Source organism: Sinocyclocheilus anshuiensis, unplaced genomic scaffold (assembly GCF_001515605.1).
Source record: "Sinocyclocheilus anshuiensis isolate Anshui unplaced genomic scaffold, SAMN03320099.WGS_v1.1 scaffold235, whole genome shotgun sequence".
NCBI lineage: Eukaryota > Metazoa > Chordata > Actinopteri > Cypriniformes > Cyprinidae > Sinocyclocheilus > Sinocyclocheilus anshuiensis.
The window spans coordinates 599,887-611,231 of record NW_015552562.1 but is presented as its reverse complement, the minus strand read 5'-3'; the positions used below and the strand labels follow the sequence as shown (position 1 = coordinate 611,231).

Sequence of the window (11,345 nt, the reverse complement as noted above, 5' to 3'; positions counted from 1 at the left end):
TTGTTTTGTAATTGATGATTTCATTTTTTGAAAAGCAAGACAAAACAGTAAAAAGCACATTTTGGCTTTGCTTTATGCAATGGTGAAAAAAAAAATTGCCAAAATACATGGGGAAAAAAATTTGAAAAACTGTGTTCGGTGTTCGGTATTCGGCATTCGGTATTTGCAGTCGTCAGTTGCTCAGTCACATTTTTATGAATTTTTACAAGGCGTGTGAAAATGCGATACGTACCAGTTTGTAATGAGACTCATTTATAAATCGGTTGTCAACAAAAATAAGCACTGAGGTCTTCCTGCGCGTTTCTGCCAAAATAAAAGTTGAGAAAAAGCAAGAACTCTTATCAACATTCATAAATGTTAGTATTGTAATTTTACTGTTGTTCTGTAAAATAAAAAGTAAGACAATAATAATGATAATCATTACAACAGCTCTGTTTTAATACATTTATTATAACATTCACACATAGTGTTCAAATTAGGATCTGTAATATTTTCTAATGTTTTAAAAGAAGTCTCTTCTCAGCAAGGCTGCTTTTAATTGTACAATAAAAAAAACATGCCTGATTCATGAAGGGGGTCTGATGGCCAAAAATTTTTTTAAAAGAAGTCTCTTCTCAGCAAGGCTGCTTTTAATTGTACAGTAAAAAAAACATGCCTGATTCATGAAGGGGGTCTGATGGCCAAAAATTATTATTTTAAAGTTAAATTGTGCTTTGTTTGGTATAGTGTCTGCTAGAATGTTAAAAATGTTCAGTGTTAAATATTTTTAAATTGTTGTTTTGTAATTGATTTTTTTCTTTGAAAAGCAAGACAAAACAGTAAAAAGCACATTTTGGCTTTTTAATTTATGCAATGGTGGAAAAAAAAAAATAAAAAAATACATGGGGAAAATAACTCGAAAAACCGTGTTTGGTATTCGGCCTTCGGCCCGGTGTTTAATTTTGTTCGGTTTCGGCTTCGGCCAATAATTTTCATTTCTGTGCATCCGTAAATAAATCAAACAACTGGAAAAGTCATGTAAATTCACTTCAACATTCTTAAAACGTTTGGAATTCTGAAATTAAATGTCAATTTTAATTATAATTACTTTATTTACTTTAATAAGTAAGTAAATAAAATTACTTTATTTTAATCTATGAACAATCCCAGATTCCGCACATTAAAAAAAAAAAAGTTTTGAGAACAAAACTGACATTACAGCAGATGCGGAAACCAATTAGCCTATACGACAGGGCCTTTGAATATGGTTGTGGATAATGGGAAGCATTTGAGTCAAAAAGGTTGGGAAGCACTGATGTAAAATATATACTATTCCTCATGCATTCACACAAATTTTAACTTAAAATTGGTGTGTACAGAAAAAAAAAAAGTCCATAGCCCTTATGGGTGACAAACAGTTACGCTACAGCTATTCAGCTCTTCACAGTGCTGAAAAACAGGCTAAATTGTATTCCTAGTCTTTGAATAGTATAATTAGACTACTTACAAGTTCTGTAACAAGTGACCAATCATTTAAACCAGTATATCAATGCACACAATGACAATTTTAGACATCTTAAAAAAAAATACAAATACATAAAAACACTGTCCAAAGGAAGTGCGCAAAAAACACTACCGCCTATTCAGTTATAAAAACCACACACTTACGCACACATCTGAGGTCTTGCAGATAACTGTTAGGATGTACCCATCTGCCATGTGTTATGGTGAACTACAACAGACTCATTGTGTTGGATCTGTAAGCAACAGCCTCCCGCTGCCCCACCCAGGGAGCTCCCAGAGCGAGATGAGCAGAGCACAGCACAGCTGCTGAAAAAGTTGCAAATGTAACCAGGACAGAAAGGATATAAGACCTCTGCGAGGCACTTCCTGTAGCCACATCCCTTCCCCTTGACCTCTTCAGCTGCCAAACATCAGCCCATTGGCTCTTCGGGACAAAATGTTACTATTCAAAGCACTTCCCACACCCAGACCACTGCGGTGTTTGTCCTGTCAAACCACACCATGCTTTATGTAAAATGAGAATGATGGATCAGTAATCATTGTTAGTCAAAGGTGCAGTTAAGACGGGCGAACAACAGTCAAACATCTCCAAACAGTAAGTAAAGTAGGTCATCTCTTCTCACTCCACCGTCAGTACAACAGAGCTTCCCCGATATTGTTCAGACCCTGTGAGTGTACAGGCACATATATACAAAGGAAGCAGGAGCAAATCAAACCAGCCCTGACATTAATAGCACAAGCTGCAATTGACATGTCTTTGTCTTCCACCAGGAGTACAGATCTAATTTTGCAGTTCATCATATGAATTAAAGGTAATGTTAGGAGTTCAATATACACTACTGTTCAAACGTTTCGGGTTGTTAAGATATTCTGCCCCCTTTTTTGAGGAGTTTCTTATGCTCACCAAGGCTGCATTTCTTTGATCAAAAATACAATGAAATCAGTAATATGAAATATTATTTGCAATTTAAAATAACTTTCCTATTTTAATATACTTTAAAAAGTAATTTATTCATGTGACGCAAAGCGGAATTTTCAGCATCATTACTACATCCTTCAGAAATCCTTCTAATTTGCTGATTTGCAGCTATTCTTATAATTATTAATGCTGAAAATAGTTGTGCTGCCTAATATTTTTGCGGAAATGAATACTTTTTTCAGGTTTCTTTGATTAAAGATTCAAAAGAACAGCATTTATTTGAAATGTGACACTTGATCCATTTAATGCATCTTTGCTAAATAAAAGTAAAAAAATAATAATAATAAAAAAAATAATAAATTTTGATTGGTAGTGTAAGTTTAGCTGTGTTGACAGCTTCGGTTGGAAAAATCTACTAGTCCTTCAAAAATAGCAGTAATACTAAACAGGCACTAATAAGTATATGGAGATGAAAATTTATTCAGTCATTTTTCTTTAAAATGCGTATTATGTGAGCTATGAAGTTTGCATTTAAAAAAACAAAACAGTATGTGTCAATTGTCTTTAAGACTGGAGAAGTCACCTGTCACGGTCACTGCTGCAAAAACAAACAAAAAAAAACTATTTACTGTGGGAAAAGTACCTGCATTTCACTGGGGGCGGGTGTCAACTTCATACAGTTTGTCACTGACGTAATTCCTGTTTTCCGGATCCTCACACATACCATGCCAAAGTTACGTGACTATGATAGAAGCTGTAATATTGACAAAATAAGAAAGCATCTAAATAATATGTTCTGTATGTTTCAAAAAACAAGTATTTTATGTGCTACTCAACACTACACCACCAATGCTGTCAATAGAGCATAACCTGAATTGAAACTCATCATTACTTTAAACTGCTCTATTCTGACCAATGACTAACACTGTGAATGGTAAAAATTAGGGCTGCACGATTAATCGCATGCGATATTTAACGCGCATCTTGTCAGAAAGCCGGTTCTGTAATCAGCGGTAAATCTCCATCACCTGCGGGCTTTCACATTGAGCAGCATTAACTACACAGAGCCGTTGTTCACTGATGAGCAGCGCAAAAAATCGCGCGAATATGAACGTGGTTTAGCGCAGCTCGTCAGTGAACAACGGCTCTGTGTAGTTAATGCTGCTCAATGTGAAAGCCCGCAGGTGATGGAGATTTACCGCTGATTACAGACCGGCTTTACTGATAAGATGCGCGTTAAATATCGCATGCGATTAATCGTGCAGCCCTAGTAAAAATCAAGCCAGAGATTGAATTCCTGAAATCTTCCTGCGATTATGTTCAATGAGTCGGCACACACCAAAACGCCTTGCTTATCAGCAGAAACAAGTTATCAGCTTGTAACCAGCACACTCTGCCTTGATTGCTGTGGGAGCGATGATAGCGAAGCTTTAACAATAGGAAGTACAGGACTCAGATCAGCAATATAGAAGCTCAATACACAAACACACACTTCCCTGCTCCCTATCTCCATCCTGCCTCTACACTCAGCTGCTCCATTTGCAAAATGAGAAGCACAGAAAGCATTACCCATATTGATTTTTCTAGGAGTCACAAAAGCCTCCCACTTAAAGCTTTTACTCTTTCTATGCTCTTATTTCATGGGGAGAGAGACATTTTGCTTTAAAAGTGAAGAAGAAATGTCTGACGTGAGGCTAATATGCCCATAAAAAGAAAATTGACAGTCATCTGTTTCATCCCAAATAATGAAAATAATGTTAAGATGCTGACCACAACCGCAAAATGATTATCAGAAGATGTGCATCTTGATGCTGCTTTATAATTATGATATACATTCAATGGCAGTGCCATTTGCTAAATTACACATGAAATCAGCTTTCTAAATCATAATGGAGTCACATTTTGACACTAATAGAGCTGCAGACCAAGGAAGCGGTGATTTTATTCCTTGCTGGATCAATTTGATTTATTACAAGGACTGTCGTGCAGTCGCAATGCCTCTAGTGGGCTTCAACCCATGCATTATCCTTACAATCAAATTACGCATACAATTAGGTATAATAGCCAGATTGAAAGAGCCATCTAACATTTCAGTGACATTTAAGAGCACGACAGATGCAAGACAGAAGCACGGCCTTACAATTGTATCAGTTTGAATTTGATCAGAAAAATATGGCTTTCTTACAAGCCCAGAACAAGACCGGTTTTTCTAAATAAGGAAGAGAGCCGTCACACCCATCCAAGACAAAGATGCAGTCGTTCAGAGGGGGGCTGTTTAATTGCTTGACACCATCCAGTCTCTCCATCCCTGGAGCCTTACATCATTGACACAAATAGGGATAGACCCTCTTTATGCTGCACATAAACAATTACCACACCATTGTTCTCCATGCCTGAAATACTACAAAGAAAAACAGGTTTCTGAAGGTATACATCTGCAACATTCATTTGCATTTGATATTATTCAGGATCAGATCATAACTCAAGATTGACAACAGATGTGAACGCTCACATGAACATCTATGTGACAGATGTTACACGTTGGCAGACATTCAGAGGCTCTCAATGGAAAGGAATTCTGCTATTGCAAAAATTCAAAGAAGAAACTTCAAAACAACCAGTGCACAAGCAAAATATGACTTACTGCCATATTTCAACAAATATTAAAAGAATACAGCTCCACCCATGAAAAAATTTATTTATCTGGAAAAAAAACATCTTTTAACATCTCATCAATATGTTAAAGATCAAGATCTTGAAATCAACCCATTTTTGTGTGCACCAACCAATTTTTAATTACAATGTTAGATCCACTATGAAACATAAGATATTTTTTCATCATGTTAAGCAGCTATTGAAAAAAAAAAACTTAATCATGTGGCATACTCATATTTTCTGTTATGTATATTTTTAATCTTGTTTATGCTGCTTACCAATCCATACTCATTTCTATTCAACTTAAAAGAAAGTGTACGTATTGTACATCAAAGTGAGCTATGAATCCTAATGCATATGGTGTTTCAACTTACAGATAAATTTGAAATCTCAAACGGAAGACTACTGAAAAAGAACAGTAAGTTCAGTCGTATTGACAAGACAATCATTTATGCATCACCATTAAAGCAATGCTACGCGTTGATAAACCAGAATCTTATTATGCGATGAATGAAAGCCAGTAACATGGTGATGCTGCTCTTTGAAGGCACTCCATCTCCGATAACATGTTACAAGCTGACCGTATCTAAACCTCCCCTTGGTCAAGGTCAAAAGCAAGCCGATGTCTTTCAAATGTGTTTCTACAAAGAACTGCAATTATGATACTTAGGAAAATGCCATTCAATGTGCAACATTTATCTCTGTACACCAAGGCCACGGAAAAATTATGATTTTGAAGCTTTGTCTAAAAAAAAAATTCAACAACTCTCCACAAAAACAGCAATAAACAAGTCTCAGACCACACAAACAATTTTTAAACAAATCCCCAAACAAACCTAAACCATCTAGTTCCATCTTCACAACATCTTTCTCCAAATGTTTCAAGGATGATCACAGCTCAGAAAAATTTTAGAAGGACACTATGGATATTTCCAAAGACTGCACACAGAGATGGCCGATTTCAGCTCAAATTCTCCATGATTACTAGATGCTAAAATATAAACTTTACCCCTCATATAGACAATTCGGTCGGTAAACGACAAGCAAACATCTGTGAATGTTTCCAAGGGATTTAAACGAATATTACTGAAGACAGACTCACAGACTGTCCAAAACCAAGTGAGCTGCCCATCTAGACAGCATTTTGGGCATCACAGGCACGTTTAGAAAGTCCGAGCCAAGGCAGAACACCAGTTTTTAGAGACTATAATGCCCAAAACTGCTGTCTGAGTGGGCAGCACACTAGGTTTTGAGAGACAGCCAGTAAGACACGCCACGACACGAACATCTTTCCTCACAAGAATGTGAACAGTCACTTTCTTTAACTATACACCATTATTATTAAAGTACGCCGTTGTTTATTTCATCCTCGTGGGGTTTTGTATGTAAATACGCACGACTTCATGTGAAATCATAAATATTTATTAGCTGAATAAACGAGGAGTGAAGCTAAGCTACGTTAGCTGCAACTTTGTGGGATTGGGTTCAAAACATGGGTAAGTTATTAGGTTTAAATTCAACCCGCTTTTACCATAAAACGACCCGTTTTCACAACTTTCAAAAATTACAACGACATTTTTGGATACATTCTTGTTACATTTGTTTTTCTGTATTGTGTGAAAACTTACTGCTAGCCGAGTTGCTACATGGCCAGTTAGCCGTTTAGGTTTGTGGTTTAACGTTAATTAAACCCAAATAACCACTACAACCTCAAAATAACGGTCTATAATCCGTTTTAAACATCTTAAATACTCATTTTATAAAATGTAAATATACTTCGTTCACGTGTTTTCCTCACCTCATTCGCACAAAAAGGAAAGAAAAACAGCAAGGAAACTTTTTCAATCACTTCTCAACACCCCCTGCGGAAAAGCCACCATCCCTGTTAGAATAAAGTTGATAAGTGACCGCTGAACCGTCTTTATCGGCTAGATGTATTATCGTTAGATTGCATACCTTTCATGAAGTGGCTGCCTCTCTTTCCCTCGTCTCTCACCAGTCCTGGCGTCAAACAGACTGGAGGCGAATCACATGAGTGCATATCCATCCGCACATTTGACAACCTACTACTCTTCTGTGCCTGCGGATGCACTTGAGATCATCAAACGATGTCTGTGATAAATGGAGTATAGTATTGTATTATGAGAGTATTATGGTTTCTCTATAGTGGTTGTAAGATGGACAACATTAGAAGGCATCTACTAACAGTCAAATACCTGTTCTAATGAGATCAGAGGGCCCTATATGAAGGGGAATGTAACTGTAAGTGATTAAATTAACTCTATATCATTTATTCTATTACAGTATTAGTGTCCTATTACTGTTCATTCGTTCTAACTTGCTATATCTGGCCCTGAATTTATTGCTAATTATTATTATTATTATTATTATTTAGTTGTTTGTTTCTGTAGTGCCGTTATTGAGATTTATGGATATTTTGCCACTGTGATTCTACTGGAAAAAAAAACAGTACTGGAGCACATAGAGATCGATATGAACATTTGTGCATACATAAAAACAACAGACGACAGTTTCCAACAGACAGAAATCATTATTACATCCGATAACAAATAATAATAATAACAATAGGCCCTAAATATAATAATAATTATTAATAATAATACTAATAATAATAACATTAATCCAAAATGCCCAACCTGCAGCTGAATAAAATAGGCTATGCTGTTGATTTAATCTGCTTTAACGATTTATTTTAATACATTTAGCCAAAAATGTATTAAAATGTACTTCTAACATTTTACATAACATTAGGCGCTAGGCTTATTTTTTTATACGGTATCTATTTATGTGAATATTATCTGGAAAACAAACAGCCTAATTTGTGTACAGCACACAATCGGACTTGATACAATGAGCAACCACCAAATACACTTAGAACTATAGTCTATGTAAAGGCGGAAGTATACAGCTGGTTGCCATGTTACACAAGCGCTGTCCTGAAGTTGTGCTACGGTCACGTGACGTCACGAAAGTTGGCTCCACTCTGTCTGGCTTTTAAAACTTCAGCAGTTCAACAACCAATAGAGAGCGAGTTACGCGGTGCTTGCTCGCGCATACACACGAGGTCATATTCAAATTAATTAGTTCCTGCATCTATCTATCTATCTATCTATCTATCTATCTATCTATCTATCTATCTATCTATCTATCTATCTACCTATCTTCTAGTGGATGTATAAACTTATCTTTACAAGCAATACATAAGCATACAATTCATTTAATTTTGTATGAAAATGAAAAGTAGAATGTTTAATCTAGTAGGTAACACATGGAGAAAGTTTTTAGATAAATAAATTATATATATATATATATATATATATATGTTTTAACAGTAAGTTTCAGACTATGATGCTTTTTAAGTTGCATTGGATCGACTGCAGATGTGAAAACATCTTCATTCAGAGTTTTTCTCAAGGTTTTCTCTAAGGTCTTTCAATAAGTGAATGAATGAAGAATCTTATTATATTGTCATGAATGAGCCATGGGGTAAGTGTGGATTCAAATATGTATAATCCATCTTTATCTGAACATTATGTTGACATCCTTGAAATTCATTCATTTCAAGAACACTGATAATATAAATGTGTGAAATATTTGCTTAAAATAACATGCTTATATGCTCATATCAATAAAAAATAAAACCTTGGAAAACACCTATAGTTTCAAATCATATATATATTTTTATTAATTGCTCTAACACAGCCTATCAGATGAAGGAAACACGCAGACACATCCTAAAGTAATCACCAGGGGTCAGTCGACTGACGACTAATCAACGCGGCTTCAGTCCTTGGCCCGGCCTTGCCAGAGACACGCGGCTGGAGCCGTCCCTCAGGTGTCCGCTATCTGATTGCCCCCATTGATTATCCCAATGAGAGTGTGACATTCAGAGCACACAGTGCTGCCATCCTCCAAATGAGATGGTAAAGGTGCACGGCGCCGACAAAGACCCAGACCCTGCAGTCAATTACCATCAAAGAGAAGCCGCTGGTTTGTGCGGCGCGCCGAGGCTGGACGAGGCAGCGGAGCAATAGGGTTTCCCGTCTCTGGGGAGGATCTCGGCACAGCTGCGGAGTAATACTCCAGGATGCACTCCAAAGCACCAGTCGATACGCAGATCTTTACCGAATCTGTTGTTATTTGTCTCGCAGGGTTCCGAGGGAATAAGGAATGGCGGCGTGCCGGATTTTATGTCTGGTGTTCTTTAAAAATTTTTTTTTTAAAAAAAAAAAAAAAAAAAAAAAAGCCAGTTTCATCTATTCTGTTAAATTCTGAATTATGTTAACAACTCTTTAAACAGTTCCTAAAATGTTGGTTTTAATCTACACATAAAAATGCATATACAAGAAGAAGACTTTGGACAATGTTTTTGAACAGCTGAAGACACCTGAAGTAACAAATAACAATGTCAGAGGCCAGCAAGTTTCTTAAGTAGTATTAAATGAACCATTACTCTTTCTGAGTGGAGCGAGATGTTTTTTGTGCAGTTTAAGGTGATTAAGTTTAATTTCTGTTCCTGTTTTACTTTGTGTCTCCAGCTCGATTTTCAAGACATCTTCACAGATTTTGTTCATACAAGGGTCAGGTTTTCACAAGCTGTGAGTTTTATGGATACTGGAAACCTGGTTCGACAGTCTGTTCTCACTGGGTGTCCTGCATGTGATATAAGAGAGCTATTGTGGGTCAAGCCCACACAGCAAAAGGCCAAATCAGAGGGCAACATATGTAGAGCAGGTCATGTGTGTTGTCAAAGTCATCCACCCAGATCCCAAAACATCTGTGTCTGTCTATAAGGACAGAAGAAGAACTTATTCTTTTCAGTTTCAGAAATCTAAACAGTTTGTCTCTTTTATGTCACTGCCTTTTTTTAAACGAACACTGAAGCTTGGCTGGGTTTTGTTACTGTAAGCCTTTCCATCAATGAAAACTCGCTCTGTCACTCTAGCTAAAAGAGAACAGCTGCATGCAATACAAAGATTTAATTTGAAGCTTATGACTAGCATGAAATGAGTGCCATAAATTCCATTTATGTTTGAATGGAGCTCTGACTTCATTGTGCATTTTCCAAGCATGTTTCAAGTTGCCAAACACTGATATTTTTGCTCTGCTGGAAAGTCTCAGTAAAGACCAATATACTGTAAAAAGTGAACAGTGTGTATAGTTGTTACGTTAAAGAGTTATTGATAATACTTGATCTTACCCTTAAAGAAATAGTTCACCCAAAAAAGAAAATTAATCGGGACAGATTTGGAGAATTTAGCATTATTGGTTCACCAATGGATGCTCTGCAGTGAATGGGTGCCGTCAGAATGAGAGTCCAAACAGCTGATAAAAACATCACAATAATCCACAAGTAATCCACACCACTCCAGTACATCTATCATCATCTTGAAAAGCAAAATGATGTGTGTTTGTAATAAACAAATACATTATTAAGGTGTTTTAACTTTAAACCATCCCTTCTGGCCAATATATAAATCCATAATCCTCAATAACACTTCTTCCAGTGAAAAAGTCCATCCTCTATTTTCCTCTAACATCAAAAATACATTGACATATTTGTTTAGAACTGTTTTGGACTGATTTTGCTTGTTTTACATTTGTTAACTCTTTAAACAATTCACCGCATACATAATTCAAATGTTCCTGTGGCTCAGTGGTAGAGCATTGCGTTAGCAGTGCAAAAGGTCATTGGGTTCGATTCTCAGGGAACACACATACTGGTAAAAAGTGTATAGCCTGAATGCACTGTTAGTCGCTTTGAATAAAAGCGTCTGCTGAATGCATACATTTTTATTATAAAACGCATATACAAGATACAATACTATTTTTCACATTTACTTTGGACAATATTTTTGAACAGCTGAAGACACCTGAAGTAACAAATAACAATGTCAGAGGCCAGCAAGTTTCTTAAGTAGTATTAAATGAACCATTACTCTTTCTGAGTGGAGCGAGATGTTTTTTGTGCAGTTTAAGGTGATTAAGTTTAATTTCTGTTCCTGTTTTACTTTGTGTCTCCAGCTCGATTTTCAAGACATCTTCACAGATTTTGTTCATACAAGGGTCAGGTTTTCACAAGCTGTGAGTTTTATGGATACTGGAAACCTGGTTCGACAGTCTGTTCTCACTGGGTGTCCTGCATGTGATATAAGAGAGCTATTGTGGGTCAAGCCCACACAGCAAAAGGCCAAATCAGAGGGCAACATATGTAGAGCAGGTCATGTGTGTTGTCAAAGTCATCCAC

The 11,345-nt window shown here is 36.5% G+C and overlaps 1 protein-coding gene across 2 annotated transcripts in view; it reads right to left on the bottom strand.

Moving 5' to 3' along the window:
- The window catches only part of LOC107664766 (mothers against decapentaplegic homolog 5-like), a 16,663-nt gene extending 9,616 nt beyond the window's left edge, over nt 1-7,047 (bottom strand). Inside the window, exon 1 of one of the 2 annotated variants that reach the window (XM_016455417.1) lies at nt 7,034-7,047. The gene's annotated coding sequence lies outside the window, so the exon portion shown is untranslated. Of the gene's footprint in view, nt 1-6,875; nt 6,954-7,033 lie in introns of those variants that run through there. The other variant, XM_016455418.1, reaches the window with a different exon arrangement.
- Between the last annotated feature and the right edge of the window lie 4,298 nt (nt 7,048-11,345).